At 41.3% G+C, this 15,036-nt stretch overlaps 1 long non-coding RNA gene across 1 annotated transcript; it reads right to left on the bottom strand.

The window, feature by feature from the left end:
- Nucleotides 1-9,474: 9,474 nt before the first annotated feature.
- LOC111753831 (uncharacterized) lies at nucleotides 9,475-14,965 on the bottom strand. Its single transcript, XR_010046929.1, has 3 exons — nucleotides 14,829-14,965; nucleotides 13,291-13,580; nucleotides 9,475-9,684 (listed from the first exon to the last, which is right to left on the bottom strand). It is a non-coding gene; the product is annotated as an uncharacterized LOC111753831 (long non-coding RNA).
- Between the last annotated feature and the right edge of the window lie 71 nt (nucleotides 14,966-15,036).

Here is a 15,036-nt window from a genome sequence, read left to right as displayed (position 1 = left end):
GTTTGCCTGCTCATTTGTTTTGTACATTTCATCTCTGTATTTGACTCCTCCTTTTTTGATTTTAATACTTTCTATGAAGATTTTGTGACTGTATGGAAAACGTGTCATTTAAATATTACAGTTCATTCATACCCATGTGTCATAACTTTTTTGAGTACTCGTAGAGGGGAATTTTACAAAGTCTGCCTTGCTGTGATGCCATTTCCCAGCAATCCTGTGTGCGTACCCAGTCTTAAACATGTAAACACTGGTTTGCAAGGGTGCCAGTGGGTCAGAGAAATGTCAGCACAAAACTTGAGTGGTCACATTTTTGATGCTAAAGGTAAAAATGCATGTTTTTCCCTTCAGTTATAATGTGCCCATGGAGTTTCCTGGTCTTTAGTGTCTTTTGTTTGGCAATGTTATGCTTGGTTTTCAAGCAAGCTTTGATCTGTAGGGTCTGCAGTTTTTCTATGTAATTGCCCCAAGTTTGTGTCCTGTTTCCAGTGTATTTTACTTTTGAGCCTCTCAATATTTAGGTTATTTGATTTGGCTCCAGATATTTCTGGAAAGCATCTTAACAGAACAAAACGTGGACGGACCATAAGAACAACATTTTTTTCACTTAATGATTTTTATATTACTGTTTTTCAAATTTTAATTTGTACATGTTTGGAGTAGTGGTTACATTCATTTGGGAAGCTGGTATGTGGACATAACACATCCTAACTTTTTTATGTTCGCTTTCCCTCCTTCCATCTCTGGGTCCCCTTCCCATTACAAAGGGTCCGTCTCCCCTCAGGGGTCTTAGATGTCAGTTTGTCTTTTCCTTCCCTCCCCTGTGTAATGGGGAGTGTGAGCTATGTTTGCCTTAGGCGTGAGGATAAGGAGAGCATGAACTGTAGGGCCCTGTTGCTTACCTGTATTTGTTGCTTAAGCTTCTTTAGTGACTAGGGTATGTAGTTACCAGATTTCTCTGTAGAAATCTCAATGAGTTTGGCTGATAATTTTATGATTATATCTCAATTTTATTTTAATTATCTACAGTTTGAAACTTACTGATTCCTTTCATGCTGGGATATTCTGTTTTGTGTTTGTCATTTTCCAGTACTTGGGATTGAACCCAAGGCCTTCACACTGGGCCATATTGCCAGCCCCTTACTCATTCATTGATTCATTCATCTATTAATTATTTCGGAGAGAGAGTCTTGGTAAGTTGCCCTGATTAGGCTTCAAGCTTGTGATCCTTCTGCCTCAGCTTTCCAGAGGCCTGGGATTACAGGCCCATGCCACTACACCCATCTTTCGATCTCTTAGTGTCTCGGGTTTTGGGTGCTTCAGAATTAACTTTTCAAAAGTCAAATGGTAAACTCTTAAAGAAGACATTTCCAGTTTTGCTGTGATGTTGAAATATTAAAATTAATGATCAGAAGAATGTATTCTTAGCCATCATTCTTGCTCTCTTGGCTCCATTAAACTATTTCAGTTGTGGAAAATAACACCCACACAAAGTACTTGGTGAGCAAAGTATTCTATAAATGGCTCTATTAAACTTAATTGAATAGAAGTTATATTTAATAGTTACTCTTTGTAGTACTTTGCCTAAGTGATGGTTCATCTAGTCACATATTTAGAGAATGATGTAGCGTTAGATTGTGGAAAGGATCTATGTGAGCAATCCCGTGGAATCATTGTATCTTTCTCAACATCAAGGCTTTAGCTGCCTGCCATTCTGTTGAAACATTTATGGGTGGAGTAAATGTCAAAGAGTACATTTTAATATGCACCTTGATGCTTCACTTAACTCAGAAATAAGCCAGATTTTTCAATTTGTATGTTTTTGTTTTGTTTTTGTCATACTGTGATGTCTGAATCTTGTGCCTTTGCACTCGGCTGCATTCCTAACCCTTTAATTTTTGAGACTGTCTTGCTCTGATTTTGGGATGCTCCTGCGTTAGCCTTCCAGAATGCTTGAATCACAGTTGTGGGCCACCATGCCCAGCAGCAAGTCATATTTTACTATGTCAGTCATTCACCTGGCTTTGAAACTTGTCATGCCCCAAAGGCTTCTTCTTGGCCATCTTCTCACAAGTGTCTAGATCTCATATGTTAAGCCATTTTTTTATCAAAGGTAATGAGCTAAGTTGGTGTATAAAGAGTGTGGACAGAGTTATTAATGAGAAAAATTGCTTATAAAGTAGCTGATCTATTTAATATCTAGAATTAAATACTTAAAGGACAGCCTTTATAAAACTGTATTTTACTTTATCTCAGGAGTTGTTTTTGCTGCTGCTGCTACTTCTGCTTTTAACTATGTATTTGGCCGTAAGAGTTTCTATTTGTCTTGATGAGTTTAACCTAAGACACAGTCAGTAACCTGGAAGAGATAACATTTAGAAAAGTGGAAGCAGAGCAACGGAGCTCCTGTGTCCAATTAGTTTGAAGCCTCTTAGCTTTTCTGAGAAGTCCCACTAACCATAGCAGTTTGATCAGAGGGTAATGTGAAAATCAGGTCCTTGCTTTGCTTGGGTTTCAGTGAAAGTTTTTAATGTTATTTTACATCTTTTTATTTTCAGGTTTTTTTTTTTTTTTTTTTTTTTTTGGTCTTTTTCCTTTTTATCGGTACCGGGTATTGAACTCACGACTGCCTGCTTGCAAGGCAGGTGCTTATGCCGCTGAGCTAAATCCCCAGCCCCTTATCTTTTTATTTTCACATTTAACTTAAATCCTTGTTGTTTTTGCACCTTGGCTGCCTTTCCCTGCATCAGTTTTTACGCTTCTACTCCACCTGGTAACAGTGCTGTCTTATCTTAAAGATGTTGTACCAACAAAATACATTCGCACCACTGAGAGACCGTGAAGAGTCATTGAATGATGGGGTTTGGTGCGGCCAGAGGAGGACTTGGAGACGACTTGTCCTGTGTCTATGGAGAGCTCAGTCTTCCTGGGCAGGCTTGATCACACCAGACCTCTCAAAGAGCCAGGCAACTTGAGTTTAAACTCATCTTCACCTTTCAGTTTGGGTTCCACATTGTTTGTAGCTGTTCTATAAGACCATTTCATTATTACCCTTTATATTTAGTTGTACTTAATCAATACTGCTTTGTCACTAAACTTAGTTTCTACAGTTTAAGATCACTTCTCTGTGGTTTTTACATACTGAAATTAATAGAGTGTTTTTAAATCTTTGAAAGTCCTTTATTCCCATAGATCTATTTTACTACTATAAAGCATGTTTAAATACATTTTAAAAGTAAGAAGTGAGGTAGCATCCGTAGTTTCTGGACATAAAATACAAAAGGCTTAAGACATTATAAACATTTTTAAGTGGTTTATACCTAGATACGTGTGTTTAGAAAGCTTGATGAAGTTAGTGTTTATTTTTAATAACCTTTTATTTATTTTCTTCCTTGATTAGCATTGCCTTCTATGTTAAGAAGTGCGGACTCCTGTGAGGTGCTGGAGGTCTGAACCATCTTGAAAGGTTTCCAATCTTGGGTAGTTACTGCTGCAGAGGCACTAAGGAATTTACCAGGAAAAGCGATTTGGCACAAAAATGATTTATGAAATCTCAACATTTCCTGAGGTCCTACCACTGGGTACCTATTTTGAAACTATGAGTGAACTACAAACCTGGAAGCTTTTTTTTTTTTTAAAGCTAACGAGTATCTTCAAAGATGTCAATTATTTTGTCTTGAAAATTTTATAAATTGCATTTCTGTGCACATCAGCCCTGCCTTACCATTTGAGTTTATTATTCATAATAAAGGCTTTGTGCTTTTTTTTTTTTTTTTTTTTTTAATCTTTGAAACCTCTGCTATGAGCCCTTATGCAAAACGTGAAGGGGCTACTGGTGTTTTTTTTTAAATTCTACATACAGCCTTGTTTAGAGGGAAGGTTTTCTTGTGCAAAGCTGGTTTTATCCTCCTTAATCCCAGCAGTGATAAGTGGGAGATGCTTTAGAGTGCTGCTTTTCTTCTGCCACCCCTGGATCCAGTTTGGCCTCCCTGCCACCGTGGGAAGACTAGAGGCTTACCCCGTAGAAGTCGGTGATTAGTACACACCCTCCCAGCTTTAATCTTAGAAGTCATGCTTGATACTAAGAAACCAAACTGCCATAGATAGGATAGAGCAAGAAGTTACACAAACTGTTGAGCCACAGTAATGAAAATAGTTCTTCAAAAAAAAAGGAGTAATAAAAGTACAACAAAATAATCATGTTTTCAGAATTTGCTAAGGGGACATTGGTCCTTAGGCTTTTACTGTCAGCACCTGCCTGGGACTCCACTGAATGGTGGTGAAGAAAATACTAGTTAGTTAGCTTCGAGATAATCATAAACAACGTGGAGTGAAGTTGCTCACAGTAGTATAGACATCTGGTAAATAAAACCGGATTGCTGGCTCCAGCTGATTTTGACTCTTCTTAAAAATGTAACTTTTTTCAGTATCTTCCCAGGAGTTTTATTTTTTACTTTTTATATTATTGGTACATTTCACTTTTTCAATCGTATTTTATTGGTACATTCTAGATATGTACAGTAAAATTCATTATATGGTGTTTAGAGGGCCAGGGATTTAGCTCAGTGGCATAAGCGCCTGCTTGGCAAGCATGCTGTCGTGAGTTCAATCCCCGGTATCAAAAAAAGACATCTCAGGAGATCTTCTCTTTCAAGCATAAATGGGATCACCCAGTACCCTGCAGCTCTCACATCATGTGATCAAGAGATTTTTCCAGGCCTGTACACATGCAATTCTGTTTTTTACTTTTATTATGCTGACTTCTGCTTGCAAGTTGCTTTAGTGTATTAACACATCAGATGGTACTAGACTAATAAACTAATGAACCCTAGGAAAGTGCCACTTTTTTTAGCTTACCCTGAGTAGGGATTTTATAAGGAACTGCTATTTGATGGCACTTTTCTTCTGAACCAAGTTTACTGAGAAAAACACTTTCCCTGGCTTTACATGTTTTTAGGTGAATTTTCATGAGTTGCTTTGACAAGTATTACATCTTACGATCCTTTTGGCTAGGAGTTAAATTTTATAAAAACAGTGTCATCTGAAACAGCAAGCACCCTGTTACTTTTTCTGTATTTTACTTCTACTTTTTAGGAAACATTGCCCTTGGCAAACCTGGTGGAAAAAAATCAGTTATGTTGACTATTCACCACCTGCCCATCAAAACTCGGTCTTGTAATCTTAACAGCTTTCAATATCACATAACAATGATATTTACAACTTTTGTTATCTGGGCAGGCACAGTAGCACATACTTACAATCCCAGGTACTAGGGAGGCCAATGTAGGGTTGTAAGTTCAGTTTCATAATAAAACAATAAAAAGTAAAACAATTAAGAGGGTTGGCATAATTCATGGTATAGTGCTTTGCCAAGCACGTGTGAGGCCATGGGTCCAATCCCCTGCACCAAGAAAGGACATTATGTCCTGTGGACTTAAGGGCATAGTGCAACAATCATTTCCTGGGGAGAGAAAGCTGCCTCTGGTGTTGGGAGAAAGGATAAAAGCTAGCAGAGGATATTCCAGACAGCACTGTCTCTCAGTCTTAGGAACGCTGCAGTATTTTTGACTTTTGTTTTTGGTGGTACCAGGAATCAAACTCATGACCTCATGCTGGCCAGGGAGGTGCTTATGCCACTGAGCTGAATCCGCAGCCCCCTGCAGTATTTTTAAACAGACACTTATCTTGAAATTACGTTCTTGGGTTTTTTTGTTGATTGTAGCTGGAAGTCTGTTGGGAGGTCTTCTAGATTTATCTGTTTAGCTTTAGAATACAAGTTCTTTGACTTTTAGAAACATTTCATCTTTTTAGTAAAATGCCTTAAATTTCTTGCTAAGAAAACCATTAAACCTACATTGAAAACTTCAAAAGTAGCATGTGTGCAGGGGGGCATGCATGCCTGTGCAGTTGTGTTTGGAGAAATTTTTTTTAGTTTATTAAATTGACAGTTTATAATTGTGTTTTTAAAGCAAGTAAGTAACTCCTTGAAAACATGAGCTTACAATTCTGTCATACATCTAAAGGACAGATGTAAATAGGTGCAAATGGCTTAACATTTAGTCCCAACATCAAAATCAAATGAGAGGGGCTGGGGATTTAGCTCAGCGGCATAAGCACCTGCCTTGCAAGCAGGCGGTCATGAGTTCGATCCCTGGTACCGATAAAAACAAAAAAGACAAAAAAAAAATCAAATGAGCTTATTAAAAATATAAAGTGGCCTATTAAGTGGTATATCAGTTTCTAGAAGTTACTGCTCAATTTAGGTTGCAACCACTGCCTTCTGTCACTCAGTGAGCAGCTTCAGGAAGGCGGCTTTGCATGAACACTCCTGAAAACAGCCCTCAGGCAGATTGCACTACACATCCAATTCAAGAAAACTGCTTTCATATACGACATCTCCATAGGAAGATGGGAGGTAAGCAGGAGGTGACTGGAACAAGGCTGTCAGAATGGAGGTGGACAGAGATGGGGCACGGGCCAGAGCTGGCAGGGTGCTGGCAAGTTGGGCTGGACTCTGCCAAGGAAGAGAGAAGCAGGTGGCTGAGGCCGGGCATGAGTTTTGTCACCATTCAAAGCCAGTTACTGTGAAAGTTCCCCTGCTTCATCATCTTCCTCTACTTTCCTCTCTTACTGAGGTAGCCACTTCCAACATCTGGTGAGTTTGAGGGTGGGTGTTTACCTCCATGGCTCTAAATAGTACACCTTCCTGCCACTTCTTGGTTTATAGTTCTTGAAATTACACAGTTCCCACCCCTCCCCCAAGTTCCCAACCAAGTTGCATCGTTTAGCACAATAGTAAGTACATCATGACTGGGTAAGTGCTGTTCTTGTTTTATGTTTTTTGTTTGTTTTTGCTATAAGGCAGACTTTTTTGGGATGTTTTTGGGTTTTTTTGGTACCAGGGATCAAACTCATGACCTTGTGTTTGCCAGGCAGGTGCTTGTGCCACTGAGCTAAATCTCTGGCTCTGTTTGTTTGTTTGTTGAAACAAGGTCTCACTGTGTAGTTCAGGCTGGCTTCAAACTATGTAGCCCAGACTGGCTTTGAACTTATGGTGATCTTCCTGCCTCAGGCTTCTGAGAAAGTACTGCCTATAACTGGACTGTATGATAAAAATACTTGCTGCTTTCCCCTCCCCTTTTTAGGGGGAGGGCAGTGCCAAGGATTGAACCCAGGCCTTACTTAAGCTAAGCACAACTCTCCCGCTGCGTGATGCACCCCTCCCCCCATTTCTTTTTCTGAGAAACTTTTTGTTTTTCCTGGATACTGTTTTTTATTGTACTGTTCTATGCTGTTTACTAATTCACTCTTATCTCAGACATGTTCTCATGATCAAGACACCATACCTGGCACACACAACTTAAAGGAGAGGTTTATTTGGCCTCATGGTTTTTAGTCCAAGGCAGGAAAGGCATGGTGGGAGGATCTGGAAGCTGTTCACATCATCATGACCAGGAAGCAGAGAGAAAGGGAGGAGCCAGGAGGGAGATGCACCCTTCCAGGTCACCTTAGTGACCCGTGTCTCTGGGCTGGTCCCTCCTCTCAACAGCAGTTCCCATTATAGTGCCCCTGTGATTCAGTCACCACCCAAAAGCCCATCTATGAGTACGTGACAGTTCGGGGGTCACACTCAATAAGCCATAACAGCCCTAAACTGTCGGTGTTGAAAGGCCCTGCCGGTGCTCACAGGCACCTCTCCCCGAGCTCCTGCCTGGCACAGGTACAGGGCATCGTGCAGCTCCCTCTCCACCCTCAGTGTCCGCAGTGTACTTCCTCCTCTCCATGTTTTGCTTCCCTCTGTTTATAAACTCCTCTTTCATCACTGGGTGTGTCCCAGCAACTTCCTGAACAGCCTGTAAATGTGTTCTCTGTGTTCAATTGATAGTTTGGCTGGATATCGAATTCTATGCAGAAAAATATTTTTGCTTTGGAATTTGAAAGCATTGCTTCATCACTCTCAGTATCTCTGGGAGAAATCTAGTGCTAGTCGTGACCTTTTAGCCCTCTCTCAGACTTTTAAGGTCTTCTCTTTGTTCCCCAGTTCTGAAGTGTTACTATCACAGAAATCCAGTGGGTCTGTTTGCATTATACAGTAGGCACTTGGTGTTATGGGTGCAGTCTGGTGACACATCTTTCTGAGACTGGGAAGTCCTGAATTGTCACTTAGACACCCCATCTGTACTTTCAGGAAATCCAGTTATTCAGATATTAGTTCTCCTGGATACAGATTAATTTTCTTGTCTTTTCTTGCCCATTTTGTATCTCTGACTTTTTGTTGAGTTTTTATCTTTCTCCTGGGAGTTTTAAAAACATTTCTATCATGATTTTCCTTTCCAAGTTCTTTTGTTTATTACCAGATGTTCATTGTTAAAAACTAGTATCCTATTTTGTTTCATGGTTATGATACATTTTTGGAGTCTCTGAGAATGTTGGTACTGTTCCATTATCTGGTTTTCATCTGCCTGAGTAGTCACTGCTGACTTTTCTCTTGTTTGGGTTAGAAGTTTTTCCTCAGATTTCTGGTGATTCTGAGTTGCATGTATTGAGGAATCAGTCATGCCTGTGAGTCACTGCGGCCATGCTGAGTGTGGGAGTTTGGCATCCCTAACACTTCTTAGATTTTCAGCCTATCGTCCTCACTTTCTGAGGTGGCTAACACTCCCCGCCCTGAGTAGCCAGCGCTTCCCAGTGTGACTGGGATTACATGTTCCTTCTCCCAGCTGCCACCACAAGACTCAATCTCCCAGGCTGCTGTACCAGAAACACCAGACCAACATGCCTTCTACCAATGGCTGCTACTTTCTCTGTCTCCATTCTGTGACCCTTGAAACACCTCTCACTGCCATTTCAATGAGTTTGAGGAGCCAGCAAGTGTGAGTGTGGTTTCAAGCTATCATATTTCCCAGCTAGCTTCCCAACATAAAACTCAACTATCGGCAGAGAAGCATATAGGAGCATTCCCAAGCCTTTAGAATCAGCTGTCTGATGAAGTTTGTGTGGAGAGGATTAAAGGAAGCTGCCAAGTCTTATCTTTGGGTTGTTTCATTTCCTACTACGAGGTACATAACTGCTTCTGATTAAAAAACTGTGAGTCATTCTGTTGGTGAGTGCTCAGTGGGCACCTGTTACCTAGCGAGCTCAGATGGGAGACAAAGGAAAAGGGGGATGCCTCTTCCTCTTGAGGGCTTGCAGCTGGGACCAGGAGATGAGAAGGTGACTGAGTGTCATGTAATTATATGTGCAGAGCCCAAAAAAGTGTCTGTGAGGTTGGGTGGGAGGCTCAGGATGCTCTTGTGCTGACCTGCTTGACTGTGGCCCCTTTGACTGGTAGAGGAAAGAATTGAATTGGCTGTAAGAATTTTAAGCTTTTGTGGTAGAGATTGACTTAGGCTTCAAAAGCTTCCTTTCCTGCACAAGTGAGACAGGACCCCTAATCTGTTTAACTACCCCAGGAACTAACCTGGGCAACAAATGCTGAGGGTTCTTGGATCTCCCATGGTGCATGCTAGGGTCTTCAAGCAAATGTGTTCTTGAGTTTTTCAACACACTGAATAATTTAAATCCAAAACAAGGCATGCCTGGACATCTGGAGGACTGCTTACCTGGGTAGAGACATGCAGCTCCAGCTACAATGTAGACAAATTCCGCCATGTGTATCCCTCCACTCCAAGGTTTTGAGAAGATTTTCTTGGTTGTTTTTAAACACAAAAATAAACTTTTTTAAAAGTATGGACATGACCCCCATTACAAAAGCAGCAAGCCCAAATAACCTAATGATGCACTTCAAAGTCCTAGAAAAACTAGAACATACCAAGCCCAAAACTGGTACAAGGAAGGCAGTTATGATGATCAGAGCAGAAATCAATGAAATTAAGACTAAACAGTACAAAGAATCAAGGAACTGAAGAGCTGGTTCTTCAAAGAATAAACAAAAAAGACAAACTCTTAGCCAATCTTGACCCTTAAAAATGAAACAAAAGGCCCAAGTCAATGCAATTAGAAATGAAAAAGGTAAAATCATGGCCACTCTTGAATTCCAGATTATTAGCATCTACTTCACAGATCCATACACTAATAAACTGGTATGTACATATATATATGTGTGTCAATCACACACATCCCCCAATATGGAAACAAGAAGATATAAAATCCCTGAATAATCAAATAGGTTTCAAAAGCTCCCTCCACAGTGAGACAGTTCCCCCAATCAGGCAATGAAATTGAACCAGGAATTAAAAAATAAAACCCTACCAACTAAGAAAAGCCAGGACCAGATAGACCTGCTTGAATTGTATATGAACTTTGGGGATGATCTAACGCTGATACTACTCAAGCTCTTTAATGCAAGTGAAAGGGAAGGAGTACTCCCAAAGTGATTCCTATAAGTTAACATTACCCTGATTCTAAAACCAGACAAGGATCCAACCAAAAGAGAACTAAAGATCAATGTCTTTCATGATGCAAAAATCTTCAGTAAGATACTGAATGCAAACAGAATGCAATAAGTTATCAAAAGATCTAATATCACTTCCAACTAGGTTTCATTCCAGGGATGCAAGGATGGTGTAATATGTACATATCAATAAATGTAATTCATTACATAATCAGAAGCAGGGATAAAAAATCACATAATCATTTCAAAAGACAAAATTCAGCAGACATTCATGATAAAAACATTGAAGAAAATATGTATAACAAGACCTATCTCAATCTGATAAAAGTCATTAATGCAAACCTACTAGTAGCATCATATTAAATGGAGAAAACTGAAAGCTTTCCCTCTTAAACTCAGGAACAAGAAGACGATGTCTACTATCACCACTCCTGTTTAATATAGTACTTAAAACATTAGCAAGAGCAATCAGGCAAAAGGAAGAAATAAAAGGGATATGTTAGGAAAAGAAGAGTCACATCATTATTTGCAGATGACATGATCCTTTAAATAGAAGACCCAAAAAATTTCAAAGACATCCAGATTTTACATCTGGATGTAAAATCGACACACAAAAATCAATAACATTCCTGTATCCTAATAACTCACTGAGAAAGAAATTAGGAAAACAGTACAATTTACAATAGCATCAAGAAAAGTTAGATACTGACACATTAACCTAGGAAGCTATAGTACTCTGAGAAAGGAGACCAAAGAGAACATCAGAAAATCGAAAAATATTCCCTGTTCCTGGACAGGCTAACCCAAATTAGTCAAAATGGCCATACTTCCAAACCGATACACAGATTTAACACAATCTCAATCAAAATGCCAACAGCATTCTTCATAGAAGTAGAGAAAGCAATCCTAAAATTCACATAGAGCCGAAAAATACCCTGAATAGAAAAGCAAGCCTGAGTAACAAAACCAAAGTGGAGAGCATCGCAACCTCAGATTTGAAGCTATATTACAAAGCTATAGTGATTTAAAAAAAACATGGTACTGGCACAAAACAGACGTGCAGCTCAGTGGAACACAATAAAGGACACCCAAAGCAATCCAACTATTTGATCTTTGACAAAGTAACCAAAAACGTACACTGGAGGAAAGGTAGCCTCTTTAACAAATAGTACTGGGGAAACTGATTATCCTCATGCAGAAGATTGAAACTAGACCCATACATATCTTGATGTGTACTAAACTAAAATCAAAATGTGTCAGTGATCCAAATGTTAAAACAGAAACTGGAAGATATTTTATCTGCTGGAAGATAAAATAAGCAAAACTCTTAAAGTCATAGGTATAGGTCCTGAGCAGAACCCTGGTTGCATAGGAAATAGTACCAAGAGTCAACAAATCATATATCAAGTTTAAAAGCTTCTGTACAGCAAAAGAAAAAAAGCAGAGTGAAGACACAATCTACAAAGAAAGGGGGAATTTTTTGATAGCTTCTCCTTAGACAGAAGCTAATATTTAGAGAATATACATAGATCAAAAAATAGACACCCCAAAATAAAAGACCCAATCCAAAAATGATTAACTGAAGTGAAGAAATCCTTGTCAGAGAAAGTACACATGAAGAAATGTTCAACATCATAGGTGATTAGAGGAATGCAAATTAAAACAACAGTACTCCAGAAAGAATCATCAAGAAATCGGATAACAAATGTTGGAGAGGTGGAGTCACGGGGAGAACCCTTCTACAGCATTGGTGGGAATGTAAACTAGTACAACTACTATGGAAATTCCTCAAAAAAAGCTCAAAAACTAGAAATTCCTTTTGATGCAGGTATTTCTCTTCTAGGTGTCTTCCCCAAGGAATTATTATAGTGAAACAGTGATATAGTCACGTGTATAGCAACACAATTCATAATAGCTAGATTTTTTTTTGAGACAGGGTCTCACTATGCAGTTCAGACTGGCCTTGAGCTCAGTTTGTAACCCAGACTTGTCTTAAACTTGCAAAGATTTTCCTGCCTCAGCCTCCTGAGAATAGCTAGATCTTATCTTGAAAGTAGCCCATCTGTCCATCAGCAGACAAATGGATAAAGAAAATGTGGTATTTACATACAATGCACTACTTATTCTGCCATAAAGCATAAACGTGAGTCAATTTTAGGAAATACGGATGCACCTTGAGATCATAATGTTACATAAATCAGGTGCACAAGGGTAGATGTTGCATGGTTTCGCTCATACTCAAGAAACACAAAATACAAGTAAAGAGCAAAATAAAAGATAGATATTAGGAACTAGGGAGTTAGATCTTTTTCAAATAGAAAGGAGACCAAGAGAGGGAGGGAGGGCTGTGAATTTGGCTCAGCAGCATAAGTGCCTGCCAGACAAGCGTGAGGTTGTAAGTTCGATTCCCAGTACAAAAGAAAAGAGAGAGGGAGGAAGGGGGAGGGGTGAAAAAGAAACTAAGATGTATTATGTACATGTACCATCTTTCTACAAGAATGTAATCATTATATATTGCAAGTATGTATTAATAAAGTTTTTTAAAAAGATAATAGGAAACAGAGAGGTCAGATCCTTTGTAAAAGGGAAGAGATCCAAGATATGAAGGGGAAGGGAAAGAAAAGGCGAGTGAAAAGAATTGAGATATAGACACGGTCTCCACAATGAATGTAAACATTGTGTGGTACAAACATGTACTAATGAAAATAAAAATTAAAAAAAAATAAAGCATGGGCATAAATTGGTATCTAACCGTTTTTCCTCAGACTATAGCTGAACACTATGAATTCAGAGACCCATTCTTTTCCCTCCTGATTTGGGGGTACCATCCTTGACTTGAGAGAGCACTAAAGAGTGCATATTCCCATACCCCGGCCCTGGGAGTGGGACTCCATTCTTACCTGGAGACCAGTGTCTCAGGCTGGCCGGGGGACCTGCAGCCCTGGAGCTGGGCACACCCTGCTCTGCTGAGTCGGGGGCTCAGTGTGGAGCAGGTGATGTGTGGGTGATTCTGCCGCTGGCCATACTTTGAAAGTCACTGAGGATTGAATGTTCCAAGAGGCGACTGTCACTGAGAGATCCACAGCAGAATGGATGAGGTCGGCTCTTGCTGGCTGGTGGCATGCACAGGTGCAAACAGCGTGTTTAACTCACTTTCTCTAGCTCAGTTTTCCTATCTGCTGTCACAGGCCTGTGTGAAGATGACACATAGATGACTGAGAGGGAAGTCACAGCGCTGCTTCCTGTCTGACCTGAAAAGGGCCAAGGGCTCACCATGTGACCAGAGCTGGGACTCCTGTCTCCTTGCCAGGGACAAGCTGCTCAGGAGAATCCCTAAGAGGCTGCTGTGACCTGGCCAGAGCTGCCAGCGGGAAGGTAGACAGTAGGGAGCAGCTCCAGCCCGAGAGCCAAATGTCACCTTGTCCTATGCTCAGAGGCTGGAGGATCCCAGAAAAGGTGCCTGGGAACAGGAGGCAGTAGGGGGGCTCACTGCAGCCGGGGATCTATGCCTCACATCTGGAGTGGAAGTCAGATTTCCACCTTTCAGCATTCCACTGTGTGATTCCTCGGCAGGCTCTCAAAGTGGGTGGGCTCTGGGCTGGACTGCAGGTTCGCTTGGGCAGCAGGCTCAGGCCTCACCAGGGTCTTTTCTCACCAGCTAAGCTGAGGTCCTTGGTCTCAGGTCCATCAGAGCAGTTCCAGTGCACGAGCTTCCTGTAGCCTCCTTGTCACATGATCATACCTATGCTGGTTAAACTGCAGGTTCCCAGCCCCTTCCTGAGGCCACCTTTTTACAGTTGAATGAACTGAAAATAGGCCGGGTTCCTGTCCACTACAAGCAAAGAATTGCCAAGCCACCTCCTCTGATGTAGTAAATAACTATGCTTGGTGAAGATCATGGGATGGTAGCAAGCAGAAGGGCCAAGGAAAAAGGAGAAGAAGAGGAACCTTTTAGTGAACACTAACACAGCTCGGGCTTCCCATAGTGAAAGGATCAGACACCTCTGGCAAGTGCCTCCCATTCTGTCTGTTGTGGGTGTTGGAACTAACTCACACCCTCCATCTCCTAAGCTTAAAGGTGGATAATCACCAGGGCACTGTCAGGCCCCACCGTTTCCAACTGTGTCAGTCTGGCCAGGGCCTCGGAATTGGTCCTAAGAAATGGGAACAACAAGTGCCCTGTGACTCTTCCAGCAAAGCAAAAACCCATTCATGGGTAGAGGGAGCTCTGGACAGGTAGGGAGGGAGGGACTGGGGCAGGTGTCCCGGTTAGATGCCCTCCTGGGCTTGGTCACTTTGGTATCTGCGGCCACTCCCATCTGACTCAGAGGCTTCTTGTTCGCCCAGACTGGGTGCCTCTGAAAAGGAGCAGATTTTTTTTCCCTGCCAACTCGAGGGCCCCACCCTAGGCTACAGGGGCCATTCCCAGGTTACACACCTACTTTCTTAGCTCGCTTTGTCCTGGTGCCAGCGAAGGCCAGGTCAAGAAGGCCTGCGCTAGCCAGGGCAGTGGGTGGGCGGGCCCCACTGTCGGACCCTCCCGAGAGGGCCAGGCCTGAGTCAGACGCGAGGCCGGGACTGAGGCTTCCTCGTCTTGGCGGGAGGGCAGCAGCCGCCGCCGTCGCCGTCTGGGGAGCCTTCCAGAA

Source organism: Cavia porcellus, unplaced genomic scaffold (assembly GCF_034190915.1).
Source record: "Cavia porcellus strain 051 isolate PalLab524CR breed Dunkin Hartley unplaced genomic scaffold, mCavPor4.1 scaffold_4, whole genome shotgun sequence".
Classification (NCBI taxonomy): domain Eukaryota; kingdom Metazoa; phylum Chordata; class Mammalia; order Rodentia; family Caviidae; genus Cavia; species Cavia porcellus.
Note: the sequence above shows the minus strand (reverse complement) of the source record. Positions and strands in the feature narration are given on the sequence as shown.